The 22,306-nt window shown below is 38.8% G+C and overlaps 1 pseudogene across 1 annotated transcript; it reads right to left on the bottom strand.

Annotated features, from left to right (window-relative positions):
* Positions 1-730: 730 nt before the first annotated feature.
* LOC308512081 (ferritin light chain-like) lies at positions 731-1,257 on the bottom strand (annotated as a pseudogene). The gene has a single exon. The product of its transcript is annotated as a ferritin light chain-like (transcript).
* Positions 1,258-22,306: the final 21,049 nt, after the last annotated feature.

Here is a 22,306-nt window from a genome sequence, read left to right as displayed (position 1 = left end):
GCATATATGGAAGCAAAAATGGTGGATTCTGCAATTATATGTTATTGATTTAACAATTTAGTTCCGGATGGCTGGATTTTGCTGGACCCCAAGCCCAAATTATTAATTTGAAATCATCATCAGCTAGATATATATTCTAAATGTGAAGAAGCTTTAATTCCTGCCAGAATTCTAAAATGCATCTGCAGTGCATCAGAGATTTGGAGATTTGGCACTTGCCCTACATTTGACACTGTCCTTCCTTCAGAGTATCGTAATTCAATAGTGCCAACATTGGCATTGATTACCGTCAACATAATGGGTCTCAGATCCTGAATGACACTTATGCAAGTCCACTTTAATGCTTTCTGTGCTCACCCCTACTCTTGCTTAAGATTACTTTTTGTTTCCTTTCAGCTGCTCCTCTAAATCACCATGGGAATAAGTGACTGGCAACAAAAATGCAAACTAAGTTGGTTAATGTTTCATAAAAGCCATCTGTAAGAAGACTAGCTCAAGCCCTACTTTATTATTATTTATTTATTTACTTATTTACTTATTTATTTATTTATTCATTTATTTATTTATGTTGCTGCAAGAAGCTTTATTGTTTCATTTTGTCCAATGCATGGGAGAGGGCTTCAGGGTGGTTAAAAGAGTGGTTACTAGTTTTAGGGAGAGACTTAGGTAAAAGCCAGACACCAGGGGCATGCAGAGGGGCCTCTGAAAGGCCTCTAGGCTTCAAAGTCTACTAGTCCTGCTTGAGAGTGAGACTTTTGAAGAGATACTTTCCTAACCCAGCCTGGGGGCTGGCCAGCCTGCGGATGTTAGTAAAGTGGTCACCCATTTTCTTGATGAGTTTCACCTCCTCATCCAGGAAGTGGTTCTCCAGGAAGGCACAGAGATTGCGGGTCTGCATAGGTAGAAACCACAGCATGGAGATCCAAAAGGGCCTGGTTCAGGTTCCTCTCCAAGGCCAAGGCAGCTTCCATGGTGTCCTGAGTGTTGCCTGCCTCATCTTGGAAAGGCTTCAGCACCTCTTGAAAGAGAGTGCAGCCACCGCGCTGGTTTTGCAACTTTAGGAGATGCTTGCACCCACAAGATTCTTTCCCGCCAACTCATGGAAGAATGGCCCACATCTTGGGGAGCCACATCATCAGGGTCAAAATAACAGCTCAGAGAGAGGTAGGTGTAGGAGGCCTGCAGATGCAGGTTGGTCAGGTGGTTGACCACAGCCTCCACCTCGGTGGAATAATTCTGACGAATTTGGGAGCTCATGGTTGTTTGGCAAAAAGGAGCTAAGGTAGGAAAATACTGGTATGTTGTCTGGTCTCAGAGGTGGTTCTGAAAGTGGTGACTCGATAAAACACTGGAGTGTGGCCAGAGGCTAGAAGAAGGGGCATCTCAGGGTATGTTCTGTCTAAATACTGTTAAAGCAAGAGAGAGATACAGGACTGCCAAGGGCACTATCAAACCCTACATTATTTATTTATTTATTTATTTATTTATTTATTTATTTATTTCTGTATTGTTTAAAGATTACATATGTCTCCTTTTTACCCAATTGACAACCCCCCTGGCCACTCCCACTCACCAAGACAAGCTTCCACTGCCCCAGTGTCCATGTCCATTGGTTATGCTAATATGCATGTATACAAGTCCTTTGGTTGGTCTTTTACCCTCCCCGGCCCCCTTCCTTCTCTCTGAGGTTGTGGGTCTGTTCAGTGTTTCTTTGTCTCTGGATCTATTTTTGTTCATCAGTTTATGTTGTTCATTATATCCCATACTAGAGGCCCAGTGCATGGATTCATGCACCGGTGGGGTCCTCCGGCCTGGCCTTGAGGATAGTGCTGAAATTGGCTCTCCAATATCCCCTGAGGGGGTCCCAGATTGTGAGAGGGCACGGTCCAGGCCGAGGGACCCCATTGGTGCACAAAAACCAGGCCTCTGACATCCCCAGATGGGTCCGGGGTGCGGGTGAAGCAGATTCAGGGAAGACAGTGCCCCAGCAGCAACCTAACCCACAGCTGTTTCCATGAGGAATTGGTCTCCCTCCTCTACTGGTTGGAGCATCAGCCCCCTGGTGGTCATTGTGCATCATAGCTACTGGGCGAATGCTTGAATGGTCAGATGGTCACTTAGGCTATTATATATATAGATATGAGTGAGATCGTGTGATATTTATCTTTCTCCATCTGCCTTTTTTCACTTAGCATAATGCTCTCTAGGTCCATTCATACTGTTGCAAATGGTAAAATTTCCTTCTTTTTTTTTTTTTTATAGGGGCATAGTATTCCATTGTGTAGATGTAGCACAGTTTTCTACTCCACTCATCTGCTGATGGGCACTTAGGCTGTTCCAAATCTTAGCTATCATAAATTGTGCTGCTATGAACATAAGGGTGCATATATCCTTTCTGATTGGTGTTTCTGTTTTCTTGGGATATATTCATAGAAGTGGTATTACTGGGTCAAATGGCAGTTCCATTTTTAATTTTTTGATGAAACATCATACTGTTTTCCACAGTGGCTGCACCAGTCTGCATTCTCACCAGCAGTGCAAGAGGTTTCCTTTCTTTCCACATCCTCGTCAGCACTTGTTCGTTGATTTGTTGATGCTAGCCATACTGACAGATGTGAGATGGTACCTCATTGTTGTTTTGATTTGCATCTCTCAGATGATTAGTGACTTTGAGCATGTTTTCAATTGACTGAAGTCATTATGCTCAATTAATATTTGACAAAGGAGGCAAGAACATACAATGGAGTCAAGGCAGTCTCTTCAATATATGGTGCTGGGAAAATTGGTCAGATACATGCAAAAAAAAGAAAACATATCACCAACTTACACCGTACACAAAAATAAACTCAAAATGGTTAAAGGAGTTAAACATAAGATGGGAAACCATAAAAATATTAGAGGAATCCACAGGCAGCAAAATATCAGACATAAGTCATAGCAATATCTGTACCGATACAGCTCCTAGGGCAATGGAAACTAAGGAGAAAATAAACAAATGGGACTACATAAAAATAATAAGCTTCTGCACAGCAAAAGAAACCATCAACAAAACAACAAGAAAGCCCACTGCATGGGAGAATATATTTGCTAATGCTATTTCAGATAAGGGTTTAATCTCCAACATTTACAGGGAACTCATATAACTTAACAAAAGGAAGATAAACAATCCAATAAAAAAATGGGCAAAGGACCTAAATAGACACTTTTTGAAAGAGGACATACAGAAGGCTGAGAGACTTATGAAAACATGCTCATATCACTAAGCCCTACTTTATTTTTGTTGTAGTTTAAGAAAAATGTTACAATCAAGAGGAGGAAAATATACTTAAAGGAAAAATATATTCCAAAATAGGCCAAAAGAGAAAGTAAAAATGTGCTGAATATCTGTTTTGTTTGTATTTGGTAGTTCAGTTCTTCAGATAAAAACTGCAGCCTCTGTGTGATACCCCCAAAATACAATGCCAGAAATTCAGTCTCTTTTTCTTGAGAACCCATATACTATGCACATTTATTTTGGCTACCCACTGACCACCCAGTATTCATTCACCCTTTTTAATAGCAATTTGTTTTTCATTTGGAAAATTGTCTGCTTCTCATTGTATTCAGTGCAGATCAAGTAGTCAATAGAAGTACTGTGCCCACTATAAGGATTCTGAGAAATATTAGGGAAAGCACTAAGAGAACAAAAGTGCTGATTCAAATTGTGAAATGAGATCCAGCCTTGTATTACTTTGAATGCCAGAAGAGATGTGACCTTATTTTGTACTCTAAATTAAATGATACAGGGCATTAGTAGCCAGGAATACAAAGAATGGAAGAAAAAATACCAATTGTTAGTGGTGCTTATCTCTGGGTGGTGAAATTATTGATGTTTAGTATTTTCTTTTTTATAAAATGATGCTTCCTTATGGTATAATATTTAAAAATACCTCAGTACATGTGCTGTCCTAGTTTGGGAAGTCAGACAAGTCTTTGTCTTGTGAGATGTTACACTTCACCTCATAGCCTGAAGGCTTTGAGCACAGATTCCATTTCTGGTTTCAGAATCACAAGTTAATCCTTTGTTCCTAAAACCTAATATTTGAAATTTTCAGCACACCTAATTCATGTGAGTGTACAATCCAGCATAAACACCTTATCAGAAACTTTGATATGTTTTGAGTCAAATCACAAGAAAATCACATAATACTCAACTTTCTTAATGTAAGCATATAGTCTCTCCTATTGTCATTGCCTCTGTCAGTCTGAGTCTGAGTTTAGGAAAGTTTTTTTTACTTCTTCTCATGTTTTCTGCCCTTGTATTGGGTCTTTGTTTCTGGCTGCATATAACCCAGAACAGTTTATTATATTGTTTCTATGGTCTTTCTTGCCTTATCAGATTTATAAAAAGTTTTCTTAGCTCTTTACAAATATGTCTCCTGCTGTAAGCAGCCCACACAATCCAACTGATAACTCATTCCCTATGCATTTATAGCATATGTCTTTTGCACAGACTGGTGCAAACCACATAACTGGTTTGCATATTAATGACAACATCATTTTCTTTCTGAAATTTTCATAGCCCTTTTCACAAACTTGAATATACTTAAATCACTTTTAATTGAAATATATTGGGGTCTGAACTTATCCAGGGTCCTTTTCTAGTTCACAATCAAATCTGGAAATCTAGTGAGAAGAAGGAAATCTATTTTTGAAGTGTTCCTTTGTGCAAATTAATATATCTCAGAATGTAAGTAATTGAGTTGTGATATTTTTTTTTGCTGAAAGCATAAAACAGAACAGACTAGAAGTGTTATATGGCAAGAATAAAAATTAATGAGGTTTGAATTTATTGTCACAGAGTAAATTTTGTCCAGATACAAAATAATGATTCCAGACACGTATATTTCACTTTTAGCTTCTATATTTGTCTTGGCTCTCTGCAATGAAGGCATTTAATCCACCTTCTCTGTATTATCTATACTGAGGACTCCTGGCTATACTAATTGTAGTCTTCTCTGACATCTTTTATCACTTTCAGTTCATTTCAAACAATGAACACCTAACTGCAGACTGTACTGCATTATTCTTTTTTCATTATTCCTAATGTGTTTCATTTCATTCTAATTGGAATTTAAGCCTTTTAAAGGAAGGATTATACTGTGTCTTTGGATCTATATCCTAATCCTAATTTTACCACTATTCACAAAGAATACAGAGTGGGCATGATAAATAACATTCCTGCTACCGTGGACCTTACATCTAGTGGAAAATAAAAGAAATAAACAGTAAGCAATGTAATAATCAAGATAATTTCAGTAAATGATGAGTGCTATGAAGAAAACAAAATGGGGGGAGATCCAAGATGGCTGCCAATGGGATGGCAGGCTGCAAGATAGTGTGTGAGTGAGAGAATGAAAGGAGAGTGTGTGGACGTGCTGGGAGTGTCTGTAATTTTTGATTTTGTTTTTTACTTTTTTATTTATTTTATTTTGGGATTAGTGTTCTACATTCTATTTTTTTCCTTTAGCATTATTTTACTCTATCTCAATTTTTCCTTTATGCCAACACTCTCTTCTTCACTTTCCCCCCTTTTGTGTCCTGTTCTTACTTTTCTCTTACCCTGTTCCTACTTTAGTTTTTCTTCTATCTTTTCTTTTTAGTCCCTGTTAAAAATTGATCTTACTCATATATCTATTTCCACTCCCCTGAGCCAAGTTCATACACACTTCTCTATTTTCCTTCACTATCCAAATTTTCATTATCTTTCTTTATATTTGTCTGTATTTGTGAGTGAGGGACAGGTATATTCCAAGGGACTGTTGGGGACTGGTGAACCAGGTTCCCCTGGCCGGGCAGCCTCTACTGCTGCTGAAATCTCTCCTGGAGCATTGGTTCCAATGCAGAGACTGCACTATCTTGAAGGGGAGACCAGCTGTGATCAGAAGCCCATCCGTACCTTCAACTGGAAGAACTCGGATACCTCCCAGGACCCTACAACCGCAATCCCTGGGGACCAGCTGCCTCAGCTGTGAACCCATGAACACCAGGACTCCAGCCTCCCCAATCGCGGACACCAAAAAAGACTACCCAGTGGAAGACAAACCAGTGCAAATATGCAGACAAGCCCTGTGCTTTCTCACACAGTTGATAGAAGGAACAGCTGAATTGAATAACATCCACCCAGAATTGGTGAATTAAACACAGCTGGTTAGGCAATCCATGGATGGAAAGGTCAGATATCGCCTAGAGCCGTGGTCAGCAAACCGTGGCTTGTGAGCCACATGCGGCTCTTTGGCCCCTTGAGTGTGGCTCTTCCTAAGCCTTAGGAGTACCCTAATTAAGTTAATAACAATGTACCTACCTATATAGTTTAAGTTTAAAAAATTTGGCTCTCAAAAGAAATTTCATTCATTGTACTGTTGATATTTGGCTCTGTTGACTAATGAGTTTGCCGACCACTGGCCTAGAGCAGTGGTTCTCAACCTTGGCTGAACATTAGAATCACCTGGTAATCTTTTTAAAATCCTGATTTCTGGGCCTCATCCTCCAGAAATTGTTTCTTTTTTATGGGGTGGGACCACAACATTAGTAACAAAGAAACAGAATCTCCAGAGGATGAGGCCCAGAAATCAGGATTTTAAAAAGATTCTCAGGTGATTCTAATGTGCAGCCAAGGTTGAGAACCACTGGCCTAGAAAAAGGTGAGATCTGAGATCCAGGCTGGAGGGAGAAATGCGCGCAGCAGGTACTAGAGTCTCAGAGGAAGACTGTGCCCCACAAAATCCATGGCTATTGGAGTCAGTGTAGCCTTCGAATGTGGAAGGGAGTCCACAGGGTTACTGGAAGAAGGGGGATCTAGAAATTAACCCACAGCAGGGCTAGGTCCAGAAAGGCAGCTTGAAGTTCTACTAGTATTCCAGCTGCGCAGTACCAGGGGAAAAACACACGAGTCTGCATGCATCCTCTGGATTTTTTTTTCTTTTTAAATCCTTGCTTTTGATTGCTAAGTCCAGTACATAGGATCTTCCAATTAAAAACACTTGTGGAGACTGGAGGGGAAAGTTGTTTTTGTGGAACCTGAGGATCAGACTGGGGAGAGATGAACAGAAAATCAGCTCTAGGGCAGTCTATCCCCTCAACCCAGTATTAAGTGCTGTAGGGAAGCAATCTAAACACTGGCTAGAGAGGAATTTTAGCTCCGGATATGAATACAGAAACACTGCCATCCAGGGGTTGTATCAGAAATTGACTTTTGTAAATACAAAACTAAAGGCAGACTGAGAAACAAAGATCCCGCCTGCTTAAAAGGTTGTGGCTTATGACACAGAGGAGCGGTGGATCACAGGGAACTTCAATACTGTGCTGACTACCTGACAGGAAACAGACCTGCCAAGCAAAATAGTAGAGGAAGTGAAAAACTTTCACTACTTCACATTTTTATTTTTTATCTTTTACTTAAGAAACTAATTCTTTTCTCACTTGATTTTACCTTTTTTATTATATTTTTAATTATTATTATTACTACTACTATTATTTTACCTTTTTTAAAGTTTTATTTTTTTTCTTTATTTTATTTTGGGATTAGTGTTCTACATTCTTTAATCTATCTATGTATTCGTTTACTATTGGAAAAGGAGACTAGAGTGTAGATAGGCCACAGTTGGTGATTGTAATAAGTTAAACTATTATTAGAAGAAGAGAACAATCGAGGAGAGGAAAAAACAGAAGCAAAAAACAAACAAACAAACAAAAAACAAACTAATCAACAATCAAACAAAAAACAACAACAAGACAGAAAGAAAGAAAAAGGCAAAATATAAAAACAATAAAAAAATTCAAACACTTGCAGTCTAAATAGCGTGCTATTAAACAATGATTGGGTTACCAAAAAGATCAAAGAAGAAATAAAAAGCATGATGGAAACAAATTACATTGAAAACACAACAATCCAAAACCTATGGGACACAGTGAGAGCAGTCTTGATAGGGAAGTTCATAGCTCTACAAGCCTATCTCAAAAAACAAGAAAAAAAATGGTAATAAATTATCTAAACCTACAACTCAAAGAGTTAAAAAGAGAGAAACAAGAAAAGCCCAGCATAAGCAGAAGGAAAAAAAAAAAACAACAATAAAGATCAGAGTGCAGATAAACCACATAGAGACCAAAAAATAAAAATAAAAATAAAAATACAAAAGATCAACCAAACCAAGCAATGGTTCTTTGAAAGGACAAAGAAGACTGATGAACCTTTAGCCAGGCTCACCAAAAAGCAAAGAGAGGGGACCCAAATAAAAAAATTAGAATTGAAAGACTTGAAGTAACAACTGATCCCACAGAAATGCAATGAATATAAAAAAAAAACACACTATGAACAACTCTATTCCAAAAAAATTGACAACTCAGATGAAATGGACATATTTTAGAAAAATACAAGCTCCCATCACTCAATCAAGAAGACTCAAAGAACCTGGATAGGCTGATAACTACTAAAGAAATTGAAGCAGTGATCAAAAATCTTCCAGAAAACAAAAATCTTGGTCTGGATGGCTTTACAGGGGAGTTCTACCAAGTATTGAAAAAATAACTAAAACCTATCCTCTTCACACCATTCCAAAAAATTCAAGAAGAAGGCACACTTCCAATCTATTTCTATGAAGCCAGCATTACCCTAATCCCAAAACTGGATAAAGACACCACAATAAAAGAGAACTACAGACCAATATCCTTGATGAACATAGATGCTAAAATCCTCAACTAAATTCTAACAAATCGGATTCAGCATTACATTAGAAAGATCATACACCATGACAAAGTGGGATTTATTCCATGAATCCAAAGATGGTACAATATCCGCAAATCAATAAATGTGATACATCACATAAACATACTGAGAGACAAAAATCACATAATCATATCAATCAATGCAGAAAAAGCATTTGACAAAATCCAACTCCCTTTCTTGATAAAAACTCTCAGCAAAGTGGGAATAGAGGGATCATGCCTCAATATAATAAAAGCTTTATAGTACAAACCTATAGCCAACACATACTCAATGGGCAAAAACTAAACTCATTTCCCCTAAGAACAGGAACAAGACATGGATGCCCACTTTCACCATTCCAGTTCAATATAGTACTGGAATTGCTAGCCATAGCAATCAAACAAAAAGAAGAAATAAAAGGCATCCAAATTGGAAAAGAAGAAGTAAAACTGTCCTTATTTGCAGATTGCATGATACTATACATAGAAAACCTAAAAGACTCCATCAAAAAACTACTAGACCTAATAAATGAATTTGGCAATGTAGCAGGATACAAAATTAACACCCAGAAATCTATGTCCTTTTTATACGCCAATAATGAACTCACAGAAAGATAAGCAAAAAAAAAATAATCCCATATACCATTGCACCAAAAAAATTAAGATATCTAGGAATAGTACCCTCACTGGTTTGGCTCAGTGATAGAGCGTTGGCCTGCAGACTGAAAGGTCCCAGGTTCGTTTCTGGTCAAGGGCATGTACCTTGGTTGCGGGCACATCCTCAGTAGGAGGTGTGCAGGAGGCAGCTGATCGATGTTTCTCTCTCATTGATGTTTCTAACTCTCTATCTCTCTCCCTTCCTGTCTGTAAAAAATCAATAAAATATATATAAAAAAATATATCTAGGAATAAACTTAACTAAGGACGTAAAACACCTGTTCTCAGAAAACTACAGGACATTGAAAAAAAAGAGATAAAGGCATAAACAAATGGAAGAACATACCATGTTCATGGATTGATAGAATCAATATCATTAAAATGTCCGTACTACCCAAAGCAATCTACAGATTCAATGCAATCCCCATTAAAATACCAATGGCATACTTCAAAGAACTAGAAAAAACTCTCCAAAAATTCATCTGGAATAATAAAAGACCCCTAATAGCCACAGCAATCCTGAGAAAGAAGAATAAAGTTGGAGGGATCATAGTACCAGAGATCGAGCTATATTACAAAGCCATGGTTCTCAAAACTGCCTGGTACTAGCACAAGAACAGACATATAGACCAATGGAACAAAGCAGAGAACCCAGAAATTGATCCAAGCCATTCTGCTCAATTAATATTTGACCAAGGAGCCAAGAGCATACAATGGAGTCAAAACAGTTTCTTTAATAAATGGTCCTGGGAAATTTGGTCAGATACATGCAAAAAAATAAAACTAGATCACCAACTTACACCATACACAAAAACAAAGTCAAAATGGCTAAAGGACTTGAATATAGGACAGGAAACCAAAAAAATCCTACAAGATTCCATAGGCAGCAAAATAGCAGACATATGTCAGAGCAATATCTTTACAGACACAGCTCCTAGGGTAATGGAGACTAAGGAGAAAATAAACAAATATGACTTCATCAAAATAAAAGCTTGTGCACAGCAAAAGAAACCATCAACAAAACAACAAGAAAGCTCAATGCATGGGAGAACATATTTGCCAATGATATTTCTGATAAGGGTTTAATCTCAAAAATTTACAAGAGAACTCATACAACTAAACAAAAGGAAAATAAATGATCCAATTATAAAATGACCAAACAATCTAAATAGACATTTTTTGAAAGATGATATACAGAAGGTGGTGATGCATATGAAAAAATGCTCAAAGTCACTAATAGTCCCAGAGATGCATATCAAAACAACAATAAGATACCATCTCACACTTGTCAGAATGGCTATCAACAACAAATCAACAAAGAACAAGTGCTGGCAAGGATGTGGAGAAAAAGGAACCCTCCTGCATTGCTGTGGGGAATGCGGACTGGTGTAGCCACTGTGGAAGACAGTATGGAGTTTCCTCAAAAAATTAAAGATGGAACTGCCATTTGACCCAGTAATCCCACTTCTAGGAATATATTCCAAGAAACCAGAAACACCAGTCAGAAAGGATATATGCACCCCTATGTTCATAGCAGCACAATTTATGATAGCTAAGATTTGGAACAGCCTAAGTGCCCATCAGCAGATGAGTGGATTAGAAAACTGTGCTACATATACACAATGGAATACTATGCCCCTATTTAAAAAAAGAAGTAAATTTTACCATTTGCCATAGCATGGATGGAACTGGAGAGCATTATGATAAGCAAAATAAGCCAGTTAGAGAAAGATAAATATCACCTGATCTCGCTCATATTTGGGATATAATGGTCAGCATAATTTGATGAACAAGAATAGATCCAGAGACAAATGGTAGGGGAGGGGGAGTGTTAGAGAGCAACTAAAGCAGCCGTGGGCAAACTATGGCCTATGAGCCGGATCCGGCCCGTTTGAAATGAATAAAACTAAAAAAAAAAAAAAAAAGACCGTACCCTTTTATGTAATGATGTTTACTTTGAATTTATATTAGTTCACACAAACACTCCATCCATGCTTTTGTTCCAGCCCTCCGGTCAAGTTTAAGAACCCATGTGGCCCTTGGGTCAAAAAGTTTGCCCACCCCTGAACTAAAGTATTTGTTTGCATGCATATTAGCATAACCAATAGAAACAGATGCTGGGGTGGTGGGGGCTTGCTCATGGTGGGAATGGTTGTGGGGGGTCAATTGGGGAAAAAGGAGACATGTAAATCTTTAGACAATAAAAATAAAATAAAATAAATTACAAAAAAATAAATAAAAATAAAGAAAAAAGAAAAGGGAATATAATAGAGATTGATTTGTGAAGTGGAAAAGAAGAAACAGAAAGTGAAGGCTTTAGTGTCATGTACAAGACAATGCATATAACATAGTATGCGGTGGGGTGGGAAACTAAGTTAGAGAGGTAGGCAAGAGTATATATCACAAGGGCCTTTTTTGCACATTATTAAGAATTTTAATTTTATTAACATTTTGATAAGGAGCCATTAAACAGTTTTAAGCAAGGCTGTGGTTTCGTATGTTTCAAGAATATTTGACTGTGGTTTAAGAAAGAATATAAAGAAACTGGAGTAGATTTGGGGAAACCCATTATGGGATATTGAGTGCCAGTGTCCTAAGTGAGAAATGATGGTGTTTTGGATTATGATTGTAGAAGTTCAGAAAGAGAGGAGTGGTCAGATTTTGAAAATGTTTTGGAGGAAGAACTTTCAGGACTTTCTGATGGATTTTATTTGTTACTGATTATGGCCTGAAGAGTTCAAAAAGAGACATTATTGGAAGACGTATTTCTGCTTATACTGCTTCATTCTGATAGATAAATTTAACATGGCCATAAAACAAATTATTGCTCACATTTTTCTGCATACTCTGGGCAGACTTGCATTTGGCGTTATCATCAACAGGGTACAGTAATGATGCTAAATAGAGTAACTAGAAATCAGTAGTAAGAAGTAAGGGTGGTGCCCTAACTGGTTTGGCTCAGTGGATAGAGCATCAGCCTGCGGACTGAAGGGTCCCAGGTTCGATTCCGGTCAAGGGCATATACCTTGGTTGTGGGCATATTCTCAGTGGGGAATGTGCAGGAGGCAGCTGAATTGATGTTTCTCTCTCATCAATGTTTGTAACTCTCTATCCCTCTACCTTTCTTTCTGTAAAAAATCAATAAAAATATTTAAAAAAAAGAAGAAAGGGTGGATTATGTAGTGTCATGAGTGATGCTTTAGCCAGCATTAAATAAATGACATTAGGGGACTGCAAAGGCAATAAGAACTATATTATTTCATAATAAACTGGTTGTGAAGAGCCATGGTATTGTGAATAATACCAGCAATGCTACGTGTTTGTGTTTGTTTTTTCATGGTGGAGATATATAATTAGCCAGGAATGGCACATTTGACAATAAAATATACAAACAGATTGTTTTAGGACTTAAAAATAAATGGCAGGACAGACTAAGGTTTTTCTCATGTATTTTTGCATAATAAACAAATATAAAAGTATATGTTCTCTATCCATTATTCTAAATCTACTTTATGTATCCAATATTCTAAAACCTCATCAATAAATCACTGTAGATTATAGGGGCCCATTGATTTTATGCTATATTTTTTAAATTAAATTGTTTTTAGTCAGATGCCTCATAAAAATACTTACCCAGACCCACTACACTACAACCTAGGAATAGCCCTGCTTCTATTTATCCAGGCAACCATTATATTTCTTTCCTTGTATTAAGACTCCACATTTCTTCTCTGACACATGGCAATTATCTTTTAATCTAGAATTATCAACAGTGATATTCTAGAAATGTTAATTTTCCAAAAACTTAAACCTTCTTCTTTAAGAACTGAAATGCTTAGAAAGGCAGCAATAAATTAATTATACTTTATACAAATTCATACCCAAGATGATAAAATCTAACAGAATATTAAAAATTCTTGCTTGATGACTAAAAAAAAAAAAAAAAAAGAATCAATATGGCCATAAAACATTAGGCAGTGGAACACATTATAATATTCTTGGTGTTTATTGAGATACTAGAGTCCTGTGCATGAAAAGTCATGCACTGGAGGGGGGGATCCCTCAGTCTGGCCTTCCCCCTCTCACCATCTGGGAGCCCTCAGGGGCAGGAGGCAACCCAGCTATCAGGGGAAGGTGATGCCCCTATCACGTCTCTGCTGCTGCCACTGCCAGCAATGCAAGCTTTGGCCGGCCCTGGTTACCTGAGCCTCAGGTGGCCCTGGGTGGCTGGGCAGCCACCATCTGAGGCTTGCCTGTGCCTTGGGCCAGTCCTGGGCAGCTGGGCAGCTGACAGCCAAAGCTTGCCTGTGCCTTGGCCGTTGGCTGGGTAGCTGCAATCTGAGGCTTAACTATGCCTCAGGCTGGCCCTGGGGCTGAGGGGACTGGGTGTTGCCATCTTGGGGCTGTGGGCTCCAGTAACTTTGAGGGTATGCCAGCCAATTAGCATATTCCCTTCTTATTGGCTGTGGACACCACCATATTTGAGGGCAGGGCAGTCAATTAGCATATTCCCTCTTTATTAGATAGGACTAGAGGCCCGGTGCACAAAAATTTGTGCACTCAGCAGGGAGGGGCAGTTCCTCAGCCCGGCCTGTGCCCTCTCGCAGTCTGGGACCCCTCGGGAGATAATGACCTGCTGGCTTAGGCATGCTCCTGGGTGGTAGAGGGCAGGCCCAATCCCTAGGTGCAGCCCCTGGTCGGGCTCAGAGCACGGCCGATTGGGGAGTTGGGGCGCCTTCCCCTGTCATGCAGAGAGCAGGGCGGATCGGGAGGTTGTGATGCCACCCTCAGTCACGCTCAGGGTAGGGCCGATTGGGGGATTGGGGCGCCGCACACTGTAACACTCAAGGCAGGGTCGATGGGGAGGTTGTGGCACCACCCCCTGTCATGCACAGAGCAGGGCCAATCAGGGGGTTGGGGCTCAGTACCCTGTCACGCACAGAGCAGTGCCCATCAGGGTGTTGGGGAGCTCCCCCCTGTCACGCACAGAGCAGGGCGGATCAGGGGGTTGGGACACCACCACTCTCACACTCAGGGCAGGGCCAATGGGGAGGTTTTGGCACTACCCCGTCACACACAGAGCAGGGCCCGTGGGGGGGGGGGTTGGGGTGCCACACCCTGTCACACACAGAGCAGGGCCGATCAGGGTGTTGAGGCACCACACCCTGTCACACACAGAGCCGCAGGGTGATCAGGGGGTTGAGGAGCTCCCCCCTATCAGGCACAGAGCAGGACTGATCAGGGGGTTGGGGCACCTTCCCCTGTCACGAACAGAGCAGGGCGGAGAGGGAGGTTGTGGCCCCACCCCCTGTCACACATGGAGCCACAGGGCAATCAGGGGTTTTGGGTGCTGCCCCCTGTCACACTGATCCCAGTGCTGGGAGGCCTCTCAGCTCTGCTGATCCCGGTGCTGGGAGGCATATTACCCTTTTACTATATAGGCTACAGGCCTGGTGCACGGGTGGGGGCTGGCTGGTTTGCCCTGAAGGGTGTCCTGGATCAGGGTGGGGGTCCCCACTGGGGTGCCGGGCCAGCCTGGGCAAGGGGATGATGGCTGTTTGCAGCTGGTCACACACCCTTCATGGTCGGGGTCCCCACTGGGGTGCCTGGCCAGTCTGGGTGAGGGGCTGAGGGCTTTTTTCAGGCTGGTGGGTGACTGAAGCTCCCAACTGCTCCTTTTTTTCTTTTTTTTTCTTTTTTATTCTGGGCCAGCTTTAGCTCTGGCTCCAGCTCTGAGGCCTCTGCTGCTGAAAGCAGGTATCTTGTTTGTTTGGGTTCTATAATCGAAACACTGTATCAACTCCAGCTCTGAGATCCTGGCAGGCTGAAAGCAGGTTTCTGAGGTTTTGTTTAGCTTCTATATTTGTAACAATGTTTCAAACTGCAAGCTCAGAAGCCGGCAAGGCAGGCGGGGAACGTTGGTTTCCTCCGTCACTGAAGCAAGCAAGCCTCATGTTAGCTTCAAGCTGCCTGGCTGTTGGCCACCATCTTGGCTGGCAGTTAATTTGTATATCTCACTGATTAGCCAATGGGAAGGGTAGCGGATGTACACTAATTACCATGTTTCTCTTTTATTAGATAGGATGCCATCATACTCCAAATAGCCCCAAATTGTATTGTTTTTAATTGCTTGTGTATAAAGGTTTTACCCTCTAGATTGCTACAAAAATGTCTGTCATTTTTCACTGTGGTATGTCAGCCTGAAGTGACAACTTCTTTTACTTCTAGCTTCAAATTTGCTACTTCTAATTTTCTATAAATTGAAGAATTAGTAAACTTATTTTCCCTGTATACAAAGATATATAGATATCTCTATATTGATATATGAATACATGAATCTAATCAAAGGGATACAATATTTCTATGATATAAAATACTTGGGCTTTTTGGGAATTATTCCAGCTTTATTTTTTTGTTTGTCTATTTCTAGGTTCCAGGTTGAAGTTTCTGGAAGTCTAATATTCTTCTTTGTGTTTGTATTTACATGTGTGTGTTAAAATTAGATTTTTTATCTTGTAAACATCCGATTTAATTTGATTTAATATCTTAAACCAGAGGTCAGTGATTATAGCATTCATCAATTGGGGGCATCTTTATACCTCTGATATTGGCATTCTTCATGTTTATGGTGGTGGCCCTCTTAGTTCTTTAGTCTTTAGTGTTTGTTAATAAAAGAAAAACAGTAATTGAATTTTGCCAATGTATATATACTGCATATCCCAGGAGGGTCCCAACCAAAGGCAATAGTTTAACTTAAATGAAGAATACCCTGGAAGGCTCATGGTTATGTAAAGACAATAGTATTTTAAACATATTTATTTAATATATTTAGAGATAGCAATTAATTGTTTTATAATGAATAGTACATACTTGTACCTTGACACTCCTGGCAACCCTTTTTATTACATCCTCAGAGTCATAAAGAATGCCTATTCTTTTGGCTTTCTTATTCTACCGATACTGTGCAACAGTACCATAACAATCCTCTAACCGCCTTTAAGATAAGAATGAAACTTCTCTTTTGCCTTTGAAAAATTGGAAAGGCAAATGTCCTCACTTTACCCTCTGGTCTCTCTTGTTCCATTAGTTATTCACTGTGACAGATATAACTGAACTACAAATCTCTGGGAAATAGCACTGGTCTTATCTTTCTTTAATTCCATTTTCTTTATAAAAATTATCTTAGTTACCTTTTTAGCCTATAGAAGAATACCTATCCAAGGTGGGCCAAGGAGTGTTTTAAGCTTTCAGATCAATAGTAGGTTTTTGAAGAAAGAAACTCTGCTAGGTTTCAGGAAACCTGAATTATTATTTGTGTTTCCTTGGCAACTCATCTCTTGACCTGAAATACGTTACTGAAGGCCGCAATGACCTCAGATTCCTCACTTATAGAAATGGGTATATCTCCTAATTAATGTTTGCAGTCCCATTTTATCTTTCCAATAATGTTGAAATTTAATCATATGAATAATCTCTTCTTTGGCATATGGCCTATTTATCATGTGGTGAAATTAGAACAATGATAATGAGAGGATCTTCCTAGAGGTGAAGGAAGAAGGTAACAGCACAACTTGAATACCATATGACATAGACTGAATATCTGTGCTCCTTTAAAATGTGTATGTTGAATCCTATTTCTCAATGTGATAATATTAGGAGGTGGGGTCTTTGCACGATGATTAGGTCATGAGAGTTGAGCCTTCATGAATGGGATTAGTGCCCTTATATAAGAGACCCCAGAGAGCTCTCCCATTCCTTCTATTATGTGAGGACACAGCAGGGAGATGACCATCTATGAACCAAGAAGAGGGTTCTCACTCGACATTGAATTTGCCAATGCCTTGATCTTGGACTTCACAACCTCCAGAACTGTGAGAAATAAATTTCTGTTGTTATAAGCCACCCAGTCTGTGGTGGGTTCTGTTATAACAGCCTGGAAGGACTAAGATACTACAGATGCATATGTAGCAATCTCTCATCCCTAAGCCATACTTGCAAAACTTGAGTGATTGCCAGACATGTATGCAGTGGCTGCTTTGAACATCTATGTTAAACACAGTCTTTCAGCTAGTTGAATATGATAGCTACCCTGCTAGAACTAGTGCTTAACTTCTTTCTCCCTCTTTCTCTCCCTCCCTTTGGCCCCAATCTCAGTCTCTCTCTCTGTCTCAGCAGAGGTAAATAATCATTGAGTTTAGATAAGGTTGGGGAGGATAAGACATGTGTTAATTGTACTTTTAAGAATCAATGGTTCCCTTCTGACCTTTCACCAAGAGTCTGCTGCTAGCTAAGTCTTGCTTATGGTCTGAATGTTTGTGTACCCCCAAAATTTATATGTCAAAGCCCTAACCCCAAATGTGATGGTATTTTTGAGATGGGCCTTTGTGAAATGATTAAATGAGGTCATGAGCGTGGAGCCCCTATAATGTGGATCAGTTTCCTAATAAGAAGAGGAAGAGACACCAGAGCTCCCTCTTTCCACATGTGCATACCAAGTAAAGGCCATGTGAGCACACAGTGAGAAGGTGGCTGTCTGCATAACAGGAAGAAGGTTCTACCAGAGCCTAACCATGTTGGCACCCTGATCTCAAACTTCCAGCCTCCAGAACTGTGAGAAAATAAATGTCTGTTGTTTAAGCCACCTAGTAATGATATTTTGTTAAGACTGTCTAAGACAGAAATCCAGAAAATGGCAAAGTTGTCTCTGAATGACCTTATTTCACCTATTGCTGGAAATGCCCAAGTCTTACTATTTGCTTTTAAAAATAAAATTCACATTAGCCAGTCATTTGTGCATGTGATCTGAAAGCCTCAGCACTACAGCTTTGTACTGAGGAAAATGTATGGCTTAAATCATTTCCTTTGATAGTCATAAAGGCAAGACTGAGGGAAATGTGACCATTTTAAGGAGGAAATGGAGGCCTCCATGCTACTGTGTGAATATGCTGTGAGCTTTTCATTGAAATTCCCCTACCTTTTGCCTACTATTTAAGCATAATAAATTAACTCCCTTCTTTCAAATGCCCCCCCCCCCCACACACACACACTCTATGCAGCCTGATTCCCGAAGGCTCCCTGCAGTTTATAGAGGTGGTACCATCTGCTTTAAAACATCTGAGTAATTTGCCCTATTGCTGAATAAATTTGTTCACCATCTAGATCCCACAGCTTTTTACAACCTGAGTCATAGTACTTACTTTGTTAGTAATCTTTATTAATATTTCATCAGCCATTTACTTTCCAAAGGGATGAGGCTTGCACTTTTCCTATTATGCTGGGAGGGGGGAATAGAAGCAGAAAAACTTACTGATTTGCATAAAGATTGCAAACTATTATTCTCCTAGTATTTTAAAGTGCACACACTGCATACCACTTTCTGATGTAATCATATCCCTGCCTATTGAGTCTGACATGCATGAAATCCATAATTGGAGTTGGTTTTCTAAAGAGGGAAATCACTTCTTACAAGGAGAAGTAAGTAGTGTTACCATTTAAGAAGGCCTTTCAAAAAGAGCCAATGGAAGTCAATGGAGTCATCCTTTAAAAATTCTATTCAGATACTCATTTGACTAAAATAAGCATAGGCTGTTGTCAGGCATACTTCCTCAGGCTCCCTCTCTTATCCAACTCCTACTTTCCACTTTTAATTAAAGTCTTCTTTCAACTTCTCCTTCTCCTTTACCTTCATGTCTATGCCTAGTCAAAAATTTCTCATCTGTTCAAATTTCAGTCTTACATTCTCAAATATTGTAGTTCATTCTCAGAATTTTTTTTTTTTGCAACTCATCTTGCCTTGGCCAGTGTGGCTTAGTTGGTTGGGCATCATCTTGTGCACTGAAAGATTGCTGGTTTGATTCCAGGTCAAGGCATGTATCTGGGTTGCAGGCTCGACCCCCCAGTGGGGGGCATGCAGGAGACAGATGATCAATTGATGTCAAGCTCTCACATTGGTGTTTCTTTCTCTCTCTCTTTCATCTCTCTCTCTCTAAAAATTAACTCACATCATCTTGTACTTGGTCATATACCATTTTTTTACACAGAGTTTTGACATGACAACTTCATCAAACTACGGACCATATTTAAAACATCTAGAATCACAATACATTTAAGTTTTCTCAGGACAACCCTTGTTTACCACTTGTTTTTGCATTACAATTTAATAGTCATGCCATTTTTTTCTCAAAAGTGTTTTAGTTTCAACAAAACATTATGGTCACTTTATCAAGATCCATTTAATTGCTGTACCCCACAATCTAAGTGCTCAATATGCATTTGTTAAAGGTAATCAGCCTGCTTCTTGCTTTGCAATTTTATTACCATTATTTATTGCCTATGCTTTCTCTGTGAATGATGTGTCATAGCCTTTATAAATACTATTAATTCAATTCTAACATCTCTGGTGAGGAGTCTTATCAACATGTCAAATGCAGAATTGGTTGAAGCAGAAATTGACTACATATAAAATAACTGAGGTAAAGTTAGATTTCAGTCTTATTTTCATTCTTGGATCAAAATATAAGCAGCTGTCAGCTACCTAAATTCATTAAAGGGAACAAGTATGGATAATATGACAAAGCACATTATTCAAAGCCAAACAGTTAATTACTTTGTTTGGCTGAAGATTTCCCTTTTTGACAATCATACTTAATCTGATGTTCATGTCATTTTTCTTTCCCTGAGCTCACACATACGATTCCACTCAATAATCATTGCACGTGGCCATGTCAAGTAAAAGTGCTATGGTCTGGAGAGAAAAAAGCAAACTAAATATTTCCTCAGCACAGAGCCTTAGGTACACTCAGGTTAACCACTGAGCTCCATTAAAAAATCACCTCTATACTTGGATAAGAACTGCAGCCAATAAGACGTGCTTGGTAGCCTATGAAAGAAGAACATTTGTCCATCTACCCTTCCTGTCAGACATACAGTGAAGTCATTTCTGGGAGGTGAAGCAATCTATTTTCACTAATTGTCTAATTCCTCAGTACCAAACTATTTCCAATTTGCTTACCAATGCACTCTCGGCACCTCTCCCCATTCTGAGTGGGCTTCTAATTTATCATTCCAGTCTTATCTGCCAATACACTCCTTCCTGTCATTCATTTCAGCCATGCAGCACTATTCATGGTTACTAAATATGCTTTCTACGTCTCAGCAGGTGTGTGTGTGTGTGTGTGTGTGTGTGTGTGTGTGTGTGTGTGTGCCATCGTCTCTCACCTAGAATATCTTCCTTCCTTGTCCTCCTATCTCTATATGTCTAAATCCTAAATATATTTTTAAGGCTTAACTCAAATACCATTTCCTTCACATTCTTCCTATCCAAAAGCAATATTTCCTTCCTCTGAAATTCCAAAACAACTTAATTTCTCCCTCTTTTGTGGTTTTTGTCACCTGGTACCCTGAATTATTTATTTGTACATGAATTTTGTAATGTGTTGATTAAACTGTAAAGTATTTAATAACAAAGATAACATATTTGTACCATCTTTAGGTCTAAATAGAAAACATTAAGAACTTAATGATTAATGAATGAATTAATGTGTCCAACTTAGCTTTGGACATCAGAATTTCTAATTTCACAATGGCTGACCTGGCTATATCTAACCATTCTGTGATTATCCTGATATCTAAGAGTATTCAGTAATGCTCACAAATAGTTCATTATGCTTTGAAATGACTAAAAATGAACTTGTCATCTGGACTACACATTGACAAAACAGACACAGTTCTGATCTGAGCATATAAGTTTTATGTCAATTTGATAAATAACTAAAGTTCTCATTGGCAGAACCCTCGTTTTGCTTTATATTCTCTAATGTCATTAAATTGAATGCCTTTCAAGGAGTATAATTACACATCTTTCATCATAATAAAAAAGGTTTGACTGACATTTAATTCTTAAATCACAATGATATTTTCTCTCTATGAATTATGAGAGTAATCATGGCCTTTGAAACCATGGTGGTGTTATTTTACTATGAGTTTTGTCTATAATTTATATTTTCTGTCATGCATAGAGTATTATCAGCATCATGTGAACAGTATCATAATAAATATCTACTATGGTAATTGAAGTACCATTATTTGAATGACTCTCTAGAGCTTTTTAAATCAAATTTTAAAAACATTTTAAACTAATTTTTTGCTTTATTGAAAACTCTTAAGTAGTATCAGTATACACATTTTTCATCATATGGACTTTACAATTTTAGCCTAATAACAGATTTAAATATCATGTGAATAAGTGAGTCAAGTAAGAATTTGTCATGTTTTGAATGATGGTAAATGATATAGAAATGTATGTGCTGCTAAATAAAGGTGATCAGATCATCTTAGAGTCAGAAAATCTCAAGGTTGAAATAAACATTTTGGGTCATCCAATCTACCTTGCCACTTAAAGCAGGAATCTGTCTATAGTGATTCTGACAGTTGACCAACTAGTTTCTGTCTGAAACTACTGTAGTGAAACTTGTTTAACTTTGTTTTTAGTTCTGTCTTTTTAATTTTGTTTTGTTTTGTTTTTGGGTGGCAGAAAACAGCCTCTTCCCTAAGACAATATTCAAATATTTTAAAATGAGTTTCCCTCTTAGTCTTGTCTTGATTACCATCCTTGGTCCTTTTAACCATTTTATATACATACATACATACATACATACATGCATGCATGCATAAATTGACTCCTAACTACTCTGGCAAACCTTTCCTGAATTATTTCTAGCTTGTTAATATTCTTTAAAATACCCAGAGCAAAATGCAATATAATCTTTGTTGACTAACCCATTACAAAAATGTGTTGAACTATTGCTATCCATGAATGGGATGCTGTATTTTTGTTAATGCAGATGCCTGGATAACTAGTTCACATTGACAACACTTTAATATTAATCTTGTGTCAATTAAAACTCCA

This window comes from Myotis nattereri (assembly GCF_964212035.1).
Source record: "Myotis nattereri genome assembly, chromosome: X".
Classification (NCBI taxonomy): Eukaryota; Metazoa; Chordata; class Mammalia; order Chiroptera; family Vespertilionidae; genus Myotis; species Myotis nattereri.
This window is presented reverse-complemented; position numbering and strand designations above follow the sequence as displayed.